This window comes from Raphanus sativus, unplaced genomic scaffold (assembly GCF_000801105.2).
Source record: "Raphanus sativus cultivar WK10039 unplaced genomic scaffold, ASM80110v3 Scaffold1337, whole genome shotgun sequence".
NCBI classification, from domain to species: Eukaryota; Viridiplantae; Streptophyta; class Magnoliopsida; order Brassicales; family Brassicaceae; genus Raphanus; species Raphanus sativus.
Genome location: NW_026616649.1, coordinates 1 through 11001, shown reverse-complemented (window position 1 = coordinate 11001; position 11001 = coordinate 1). Strand labels below are relative to the sequence as shown.

Genomic DNA, 11001 nt, shown 5'->3' with positions numbered 1-11001 from the left:
AATCAATACATAAACATTTGTACCCTTTTAACACTAGACTCTGCCCTTTTTATATTTAAAAAGAAGAAACACAGTTCACTGGACTGTTAACAATTCTGTGTACTCTTTAACCTTTAGTGTCAAAAAGTACAAGTGTTTATAGCTTCCTATAGATGATGTCATGAAACTAAGAATTCGTATCAGGAATGAACTTTGTGTATGTATATAGCAGCTTGTAGATAGCTTTAAAAAAAGTTCACTTATAGATTCTAGCTTTTAGGTTTCTTCATTTGCAAGTAATACACCAAATTCCTTATCACCTGCCTCATCTAGTAGTCACATGTCTCCTTCCTCATTCCTGAATCCTTTATTTTCATTACATCATCTCTAGGAAGCACATAGAAAAGTTCCCTGTGCTCTACATACATATCTATAGAGGAGTTTATGATCTCACAAACAGACTGTTGCAAAGAAAGATAATCTTTATTAGGCATGTCTTGTCTTATATTATGCAAATCAATGATGACAGAAACAAAAAAAAAACACTTTTAACATATCATATAATATAAAACCAACATTTGAACTGTCCTTTTAATTATGAATCAGAGGTAGAAAAAACTCTCATATATTCATCAAGGACATGAGAGTTGTTTTTTTTTTTTTTTTTTGCTAAAATTTGGGGCAAAGGATATGAGAGTTTCACTGTGATCGATCAACATCACTTCAACGGTTGATTTGTCTTTACTAAACCAGTGGTCCGGTACACCTTTGATATCGATCTTTCTCATATGGTTGCTTTGCAGATCATAACAGAGAATTTGAAAGGGAGAAACCAAATCTGTCGGTATCAAGAAAACCTTGCCACTTCGACTTGTACCTCTGACAACGAATTCAACGTTTGTGACAAAATCTAGCTGACAAGGCTTCAAGACCAGTCTCTTACTCGACCATTTTTTGTTTGCGGCATCTTCCAATGCCCATAAATCAAGCATACCCTTGTCTCTAAGATTGGTCTGGTCAACAACAGTTGCTTTGCCACTATACTCTACAAGACACACATTCTTCATCTTTGGAGGAGGAGGCAGGTCCTCCGCAAGAGGTACTTGGATCATCTTGAACTTATGGGATCTAATACGGAAACTCACAAGCATACACTCATCAGCAGCAGTCCAACCCAAGTAATATATAACCCCGTCGATACACACGCCTCCTCTGGCCGCAGTATGAGGAATAAAGTCCCGAGGAGGAAGTGGATTCGCCTTTCCCCAGGAACCTTCTCCTCGTCTTCCAGGTTTGAGGACAAAGACCCGATGACGGGACCTTACCTCTTGCGTATCGGTCAAAAGGACACCAACTGCTTTTTACCGATTTGTAACAGGGTCGTGTCCGAAATAGTAGGAGATGGTGCCAATGGTACTGGATTTGAAGGCAGGAGGTAAAGTGACAAGCTGTCTGATGGCAGGGTTAAAGATAAGCGGCGTTTTCCATAGGTTGTCGTAGCACATGATCAAGCCGCGTAGATTTTGGCAGATGTAGCCGCCTCTCATCCGTGGGATGGTGAGGTCAACTACAAAGGAAGAAGAAGAGGGAGTATCACTGTTAGCGTCTGGAACCAATGATAGCGTTACAGAGCTATGTTGGTCATTGACATCCTGCAAACACATGAAAAGATGAGGGCATTGTCGGGTTGGGACAGTGAGGAAACTGTCTCATGGTGAACTGATGAGGGATGACCAAAGCTTTGAGACGCACTTGAACCTCATCAGTGATTTAGCAGGCAGTCTCGTAAGGATCTCCTCCGTGACCACATGCATAGGAATAGGCATCTCTGACAAAAGCTTTGAGAAACTCATCAATGGTTTAGCAGGTAGTCTCGTAAGGACCTCCTCCGTCACCACATGCATAGGGATATGCATCTCCATCTCTGGTGAAAGTGCAAGTGGATACCAATGAAATGACTCTTGAATCTTTCTCAATAGAAATTTCCTTTATTTAAGAATCCTTTAGACAATCTATCTAGATCTGTCTAATTCGATTTACTCAACGTCACAGATCGACTTGAGACGAACCAATTCTTAAACTACCCAAGCTCTAAAGGCTGACAAACTTCACCTTTAAGCTATACTCAGATCGCAGTCAAGAACACACTCTTGCTCGTCTATCTTAATTCCCAAAAGCGTAACATAGACCCCCTGCTAGTTACATTCTTATATACTCTGTTACACAAGATCTTCTTGTTCCTAGTATCTTGTTAATGTGATCTTCGTGACTGCTTTGTGCCAAAGCATCACTCATCCAATCAGCGGTAGCCACCTCATCGTTCAGTAACAACTCGAACCGGTATGTGGCACATCAAACCGTCTGGGTAAACCATCCTCTGTTTTTCATTGAACCAGCTCTAATTCCAGAGCTAACATTCTCCCCCTTTTTATCTGAATGTAGCAACCTCTGCAACCTGCAATCACAAACCAAGCAAACATAGACTAATGTTCAAAGTACCAGGTTAGTGTACACAAAACCAGTGACCTTAGAATCCTTCGAAGCATAAAACCATGATACTTCCATAGATGGTCTGATTATTACATCCGAAGAAACACAAAAGCCATCAAAGATGAAAATGAGGCTAGTTCGACATCCTAAGAACACAGAAACACAGCAGCGGAAACATAACAACAACTTGAAAAGCTAGCTACGCTTGTTTCAACTTCAGGCACCACGGGTACTAGTACCATCTCCTTCATATTCTCCCCCTGCAGAGATGCACAAGCAGATAAAAACATTAGTGTCAAGTACACAAGTTCAAGAAAGAAAAACGTTACTCCCCTAGAAGATCCTTACTCCTCAGACGCATGCGAAGGGCCTTGAGATCTGTAATGAGCTCCTCGATGTCTTCCTCGAGATTTGGAGCACGAGAGACACTTCCTGAACCTAATCCGGCTTTGATGTCCTTGACGACATGTTTCTGAAACCCCGTCTCATCTACATCCTGTTTGTCAGGTGGTATGTTACGCTGGTACAGTAGAACTTGCTGGATGAGGTTTGGAAAGATGATCCGACGCTTCTTGTCAGCCTCAGTGTTATCAGCCATCGACACGACTTGGTCATAGACCAGCTTCCCAAAGTCAAACCCGCGACTGACATACATCATGTAGAGAAAGCGCAGACGCTCAGAGTTCATAGCAGTGTAGCTTGTGGTTGGGATCCAGTTAGAGCACACCGGTTTGTACAGGACCTGATTCGTGGCAGTTAACCACTTCGAGCTCATGTCTTCTCTGCGCTTGACGCGTCCCTGAGTGAGAAACACACACACACGATCAATATTTTCTTCACGCCAGCTCGGGTCCTCTTCAAACCCAGGAATGCAAAACATGGCATTGAGCAAACTTGGAGAAAAGACCACCATGGACCCTCGAACATATACTGCTACCCCATCATCTCGCGGCTCAGCATCAGGCAGGTTTGCTATGAACTCCCGAACTACTGTGGGCTGAAAAGCCATACTGTCAAAGACCGTGTAGATGAGTCCTGCTTCAGCAACTACAAGACGCACATCGGCTAGGTTTTCATCTGTGACATCCAAACTCTGTTGAGGAAGGAATTTTCGGAGTAACAGAGCCTCGAATCGCTGAGCAGCTGCAGTAGTGATGAATCGTGCAGAGATCGGACGTATCGAAGACTGGATGAGAGCAGGGGTTTCTTGAGCTCTAGCTAGGAAGGTAGCTCGACTGGCTTCGTACCTTTCATTGAGTGGAATCAACTCAATCTCTTCAAAAGTCTCTTGAGCTACCTCAGCTGGATCTTGATCCTCTTCCTGATCGATTATCTCCGTTTCGGTTTCAGATGGTTCAGAGACTTGATCAGATTCGTTACCTTCAGAGAGAGACTCAATCTCCGGCACTGTTGCTTGAGAGCGAGATCTTGATTGAGAATTGCGACGGGGACGCTTTCGAGAGTTCTTGCGAGAGACGCGGCTGTTGCTAGGCGGCGTTGACACTGGCGGAGACGACGAGTTGACACTGTCATCACGCGGAGGATTGAGACGGAGGCTTCGTCGGTTTTGCATGGTGGCGTTGTGAGGAGAAGAGAGTGACTTCGATGATGTCAAAGTGTGGCATAAAGAATGAAACCCTACATCACTTGACAAACATATTAAGAAGCCCAATAGTGCTAGCCCATTAGTTCTCAAGGGAAAACATCAACTATACTCATTAGTTCACAATGAAATCGAGAAGCCCAAGACCTGTTTCAAATAATTAGAACCCAAACACTCATAAGCAGGACACATTCGTTTTAAAGAATAAGAGTGGGAAAACTTGTACTTTCAAGAACTTGTCTCCAACCAAGAGTTACTTTGTCTGTGATTTCAGCAGAGATATATGAATATTTACAGAGGTATGACCAAGGAGAGTAGGTATGACTAGCCTAGGAAGATTAAGTCAAAGTCTCATCACAAATTAACGAATGAAAATCAATGTATCAACCCTAATTTGTAGTTGTTTCTCAGCCGAGTAGCTGTCACAAACTAGATTACTGGAAGTGAACCTCTAAGCTATCTCTTTCATCAACTTAGTTCCCTGTTAATGACTTGCAATATTGACTTCACCTCTTCCTCTACGGTGCACTTGAGTTTTTTTTTTTTTTAATTTCTTTCATCATCAGACTCATGATCTCATCAATTCAAAGAGCGCCACCAGATACAAAGTGTTGCTGCACCCTGATCCACGACGAGTGACTTGATGAGAGTGAGTCTGCCTAATCGGAACAGTGATCATCACAGGCTACAAAGTGTTGTAGCACCCTGTCCCACAATGAGTGTTCGTCACTTCAGGCCTTTAGTGGTATTACACAACTTTTTCTGCAATTAACACAATACTCTGTTCTTATTGGTTTCTAAGCCCATCCAGACAGTGATCGATGCTCAGAATGAGAATGGGGTGACATCCTAATCCAAGACGAGTGTCCTTCATATTGGGAGCAAGTTACTAAGATGACTCAGGGAAAAATTAAGGGTTCACTACAATAATTTGTTGATACAAGTTTTTGGATGGTGTGACTCAACATGAGACTTGTTCTACCTAAGCTTATCTACTCCCTTGGTCAGTTTCACATTCAAGCTGAGAGATCAACAATTCCCAACGCCTTCCGGAGTCCCAGAAAGGTGTTGAAATCGAGAGGCTTAGTAAAGATATCAGCCAGTTGGTTTTCAGTGGAGACATGTTCAATGACTATCAGTTTCAATTCCACTAATTCTCTAACAAAGTGGTGTCTAAGATCTATGTGCTTAGTACGAGAGTGTTGAACTGGGTTCTTTGTCAGATTAATGGCACTCATGTTATCACAGTGAACTAGCATAGATTCAGTATGGTACCCGTAATCGACAAGCATTTGTCTCATCCAAAGTAGCTGGGTGCAGCAACTTCCAAGGGCTATGTACTCGGCTTCAGCTGTGGATAGTGAGACACAATTCTGTTTCTTGCTATGCCAAGACACCATGTTGTTCCCCAAGAAGAAACACCCACCAGAGGTACTCCTCCTATCATCAACACATCCTGGCCAGTCCGCATCACAATATCCTGCAAGATTAATGTTAGTCTCAAAGGTATAATGTAAGCCAAAGTCAAGAGTGCCCTTCACATATTTGATCACCCGTTTGAGAGCATTCATGTGTGATTCTCTCGGTGAAGCTTGATATCTTGCACAAATACCTACACTGAGGCATAAGTCTGGGCGACTAGCTGTTAGATAGAGCAAACTCCCGATCATGGCTCTATACAGCTTCTCATCTACCTTGCGTCCTTCCTCATCTCGTGTCAGCTTGACAGTTGTGCTCATAGGGGTCCTTGCAGTCTTGCTGGTTTGCATGCCAAAGTGTTTTATCAGATTCTTGGCATAGGTGCTCTGAGTCACAAAGATTCCATCCTCCATTTGTTTTATTTGGAGTCCGAGAAAGTAGCTGAGCTCACCTACCATGCTCATCTCAAACTCCTTAGTCATTGTTTTCACAAATTCATCAACTAAGCGTTTGGATGTGCTTCCAAATATTATGTCATCAACATATACTTGGATCACAAGCAAATGGGAGTCAATCTCTTGTATGAATAAGGTTTTGTCAACTCCACCCCTTTGAAAACCTGATACCATCAGAAATTGAGTCAGCCGCTCATACCATGCTCGTGGGGCTTGTTTCAATCCATACAAAGCTTTTCGAAGCTTGTATACATGATCTGGAAAGTGAGGGTCTTCAAACCCTTTTGGTTGAGCTACATATACTTCCTCTTGCAGGAGACCATTAAGAAATGCACTCTTAACATCCATTTGATACAGCTTGATTCTGAGTTTGCAAGCTATTCCAAACAGGAGTCGGATTGATTCCAAGCGTGCAACTGGTGCAAATGTCTCATCGTAGTCTATTCCTTCTATTTGAGCATACCCTTGAGCAACCAGTCTTGACTTGTTCCGGAATACATTCCCGTTCTCATCTGTTTTATTCTTATGTAACCACTTAGTACCGATCACATTTGCATCACTTGGTCTTGGAACCAGATCCCACACTTGCAGTCTTGTGAATTGCTCCAATTCTTCGTGCATTGAGGCTGTCCAGAATTCATCTTCCAATGCTTCTTGGAGAGTCTTGGGTTCAAACTGAGAGACAAAGCAGTCAACTTTAGCCATTTCTACAAGAAAACATGCGAGTTTCACCATCTCCTTGAAGTCAATTTGCTTCTTTCGAGTGACTCTTCCATCATGCACATCCCCTATGACATCTTTCAGAGAGTGATTCTTGTGCACCCTTGCTTCTGAGGGGAGTATCTGGTCCTCGACATCTGACACTTCTTCAGCAATTTCTTCTTCCGGTTGACTGGAAGTACTAAAGCTCGGAATACTTTCATGTGTAACACACACATTTCTCTGCGTTACACCTTCTTGATAGAAGCCCACATTGTCATCAAAAACAACGTTTACTTTGTCATCAATCCTTTTGGTCCTTGAGTTGTACACACGATAAGCAGTGCTGTTTGTGGAGTATCCCAAGAACATTCCCACATCACTTCTTGCATCAAACTTTCCCAAGTTATCCTTGTCGTTGAGTATGTAACACAAACACCCAAACACATGACAATATGGTAGGTTAGGAGTCTTTCCCTTGAAGATCTCATACGGGGTGGTCTGAGTTTTAGGCTTCACATACACTTTATTGATGATGTAGCATGCAGTGTTCACAGCCTCAGCCCAGAAACCAGAAGGAACATGATTTCCAGCCAGCATGGCTCTTGCCATTTCTTGTAGAGTTCGATTCTTTCGCTCTACTACTCCATTTTGCTGAGGGGTTCGGGGTGCAGCATACTGATGTTGGATTCCTTGTTCCTGACAGAACTTATCAAAGACTGCATTCTGAAACTCCCCACCATGATCACTCCTGATTTACACAATTCCTCCACATTTCTCTTGTTTGAGTTGAAGTGCCAGAATCCTGAAGCTGTCTATGGCATCTGATTTGTTCTTGAGGAACCTGACCCACGTGAACCTGGAGAAATCATCAACAAGAACAAAGATGTATTGCTTTCCAGCAACACTGTTAGGAGTGATAGGGCCCATAAGATCCATGTGGACAAGTTCTAGAATTTTCTTTGAGTTTGTTTGAGTTACATGTTTGTGCTGAACCTTAACTTGTTTACCTTGACAGCAAGCGCCACACACACCATCTTTCTCTTGTTCTAACTTTGGTACGCCTCGTACCACCTCAGCTTTAACCAATCTAGTTAGCCCATGCATGTTCATATGCCCCAATTTCTTGTGCCAGAGCTCAATCTGAGATTCTCTTGCTGCCAGACACTTATTCGATGCTTTCCACATATAGCAGTTGTTAGCAGACCGAAAGCCACTCAATATCAGATTGCCCTTCTCATCTACAGCTCTGACTTCCTTTTTATCAAAGATCACTTGAAGTCCTTCGTCACATAGTTGACTCACACTTATGAGGTTTGCTTTTAACCCATCAACATAGTACACATTGATCAAGTTGGGTATATTAGCTTTGCGAGTGTTGCCAACTCCGCGAATTTTTCCTTGGTTTCCGTCACCAAAGGTTACTTTACCTCCTTTGATTTCGTCCATGTTGTCAAGGCATTCACGATCACCAGTCATATGTCTAGAGCATCCGCTGTCAAAGTACCAAGGGAGATCAGATTGGTCAGTTCCCTCTGCAGTAGTGTATGCGATGTTTGCCTTCAGATCTGAGAAGTCATTCAGCTTCCAGGCGTGATCTTCTTCATCAGTATCTGACTCATCTGTGTCTGACTCATCAAAGTCATTGTGGCACACATGGTTTTTCTCAGTAAACTCCTCTTCTCTTATGAAAGCCATGTTACAGATAATGGCTTTTTCCGGTCTCTGCTCTAATGTGTCAGACTTGGTGACCTCTACTGCAGACTCTCTTGGTGCTTGCACTCGATTACCGAAGTTAGGGTAGAGATCTGTCTTAGCTATCCAAACTTGACCAAATTTAAAGGGTTCCATGTAGCATAGATTCAGTCTCCATGCTCGCATGTACTGATTCCTTCGAAAATAGCAGTTTGCAGCCCTATGTCCTGTCTTACAACAAAAGTGACATCCAGCTTTTCTCTGAAGAGTGTGAGTAGTCCTTGTCACGGCTTTGTTAGAAGTTGATGGTTGACTCGCCTGTTGCTTACGACCAATCGGCTCAGTAGATGTTATGCTAGTCACAAATTTCACACCTTCAGTTGCATCAATCTTAGATGAGACCCCCTGGTAGCCAAGTCCCTAGTTAAGTTTAGGTGATTGTCCCAAGGATAGAATGTGATTAAGTGTGTTTGACCCTTTGTTGAGCATTCTTATCTTCTTGTAGTTCTCATTAAGCTCATGTTGAAGTAAACGACTTTTGTCAAGTTCTTCACTCAGCAACTTCTTAGCCTCGTCGAACTTGGTTTCAAGACTTTTCAAGTTATAAGCTTGCTCTGAAATCGTCTTCTCTAGTGCATGACATTCCCCTTCAGCATTGCTCAACGTCTTTGGCTTCTCACCAGTTTCAGGAGTTTCAAGTTCCAAGATGTTAACTTGAGCTTTTAACATGGCTCTGTCTTTGATCAGTTGTAGATTCTCTAGGCTGAGTTCCGTAAATTTATCAAATAGCAACTTGTATTCAGTCTTCAGATCTGTAGAGTTCTTTTCTTCATCTAGTTCTTCATCTGATTCTGAATCTGATCCTGACACAACTTCGAGTTCTTCGTCCTGACCAACAAAAGCCACAAAGTTAAGCAACGGTGGTTCTGAGTCACTATCACTCTCAGATTCTGTGTCACTGAAGCATAGAAGAGACTTGTCCTTTTTCAGATTGTTTGGACATTCACTCCTGGTGTGACCATATCCTTTGCATTCGATGCATTTCAGTTCCTTTCGCTTCGTGAGAGGGCATTCGTTACGGAAGTGTCCAAACCCTTCACACTCATGGCATTGAAGATCTTTTCTGCGGTTTCCTCTCCCTGATTCAGTTCTTGAGTTTTGGCTTGAAGACCTGTCCCCATCTCGGCTGTACTGCCTGTTTCCTGATCGGTTTTGACCCTTTTCAACTCTTTTGATCATTTTGCTGAAGTTCTTAGCCATAAGTACCATGTTGTCTTCAATACGCTTAACTCGATCATCTTCCTTTGAATCCGCTGAAAATGCAACTCCTTTCTGATCTTTAGGCAGATCCTCAACTCTTTCCAAGTCGTGCACTTTCAGAATCCCCGCAAGTTGATCAAACTTCATCTCGTCAGTGTTGACAGCAATCTTAAGAACCGCCTTGTAGGCTTCAAATCGTGCTGGAAGACATCTGAGCACCTTCTTGACTAACTTCTTCTCATTGTATTTTTTGCCAAGCAATGACGCCTCATTTGCAATGGAGCTGATCTTTGAGATGAAGCTTCCTACTGACTCGTCTTCTTCCATGCGAAGGTTCTCAAACTTGGAAGCTAGGTGATCAATCCTGGTGCGTCGGACACTTGTGTTTCCTTCAAAATGATTGATAAGTGTATCCCAAGCTTCTTTGGCCGACTCACATCCTTGTATGATTTTAAACTGATCAAGGTCAACTGATGAGAAGATAGTCGTGAGAGCTTTTGAGTTAAACTTAGATGCAGCCTTGTCAGAGTCAGTCCACCTCTCTTTTGGCATTGGTGCAGTGGTTTTGTCTTCCATGATCATTGTAGGAGTAGTCCATCCTTGCTCCACTGCAGTCCATGCATCTTCATCGATTCCCCTGATGATGTGTTGCATCCTGGCCTTCCAGTGACCAAAGTTCCCTTCATCAAGCATGATGGGCTTGTGGAAAGCAACGAGTTCTTTCATTGTTTCCATGCCTGTCGCAGGATCTCAACCTGTAAGTAGACTAGTAGTCTACAGAGGTGACCTGCTCTGATACCAAATGAAAGTGCAAGTTGATACCAATGAAATGACTCTTGAATCTTTCTCAATAGAAATTTCCTTTATTTAAGAATCCTTTAGACAATCTATCTAGATCTGTCTAATTTCGATTTACTCAACGTCACAGATCGACTTGAGACGAACCAATTCTTAAACTACCCAAGCTCTAAAGGCTGACAAACTTCACCTTTAAGCTATACTCAGATCGCAGTCAAGAACACACTCTTGCTCGTCTATCTTAATTCCCAAAAGCGTAACATAGACCCCCTGCTAGTTACATTCTTATATACTCTGTTACACAAGATCTTCTTGTTCCTAGTATCTTGTTAACGTGATCTTCGTGGACTGCTTTTGTGCCACAAGCATCACTCATCCAATCAGCGGTAGCCACCTCATCGTTCAACAACTCGAACCGGTATATGGCACATCAAACGTCTGGGTAAACCATCCTCTGTTTTTCATTGAACCAGCTCTAATTCCAGAGCTAACATCTGGTAGTCTTCTTATTCTCTTCATTCTCTTTCGTTTGATCCTTGGTCGTCGACCGTAGGACAGTGAAGGTTTACGGCGACGACGAGCCATCGGGTAGCAGCCAAATAA

The 11001-nt window shown here is 42.7% G+C and overlaps 1 pseudogene; it reads right to left on the bottom strand.

Annotated features, from left to right (window-relative positions):
- Positions 1-611: 611 nt before the first annotated feature.
- On the bottom strand, positions 612-10983 carry LOC130504062 (F-box protein At2g40910-like; annotated as a pseudogene).
- Positions 10984-11001: the final 18 nt, after the last annotated feature.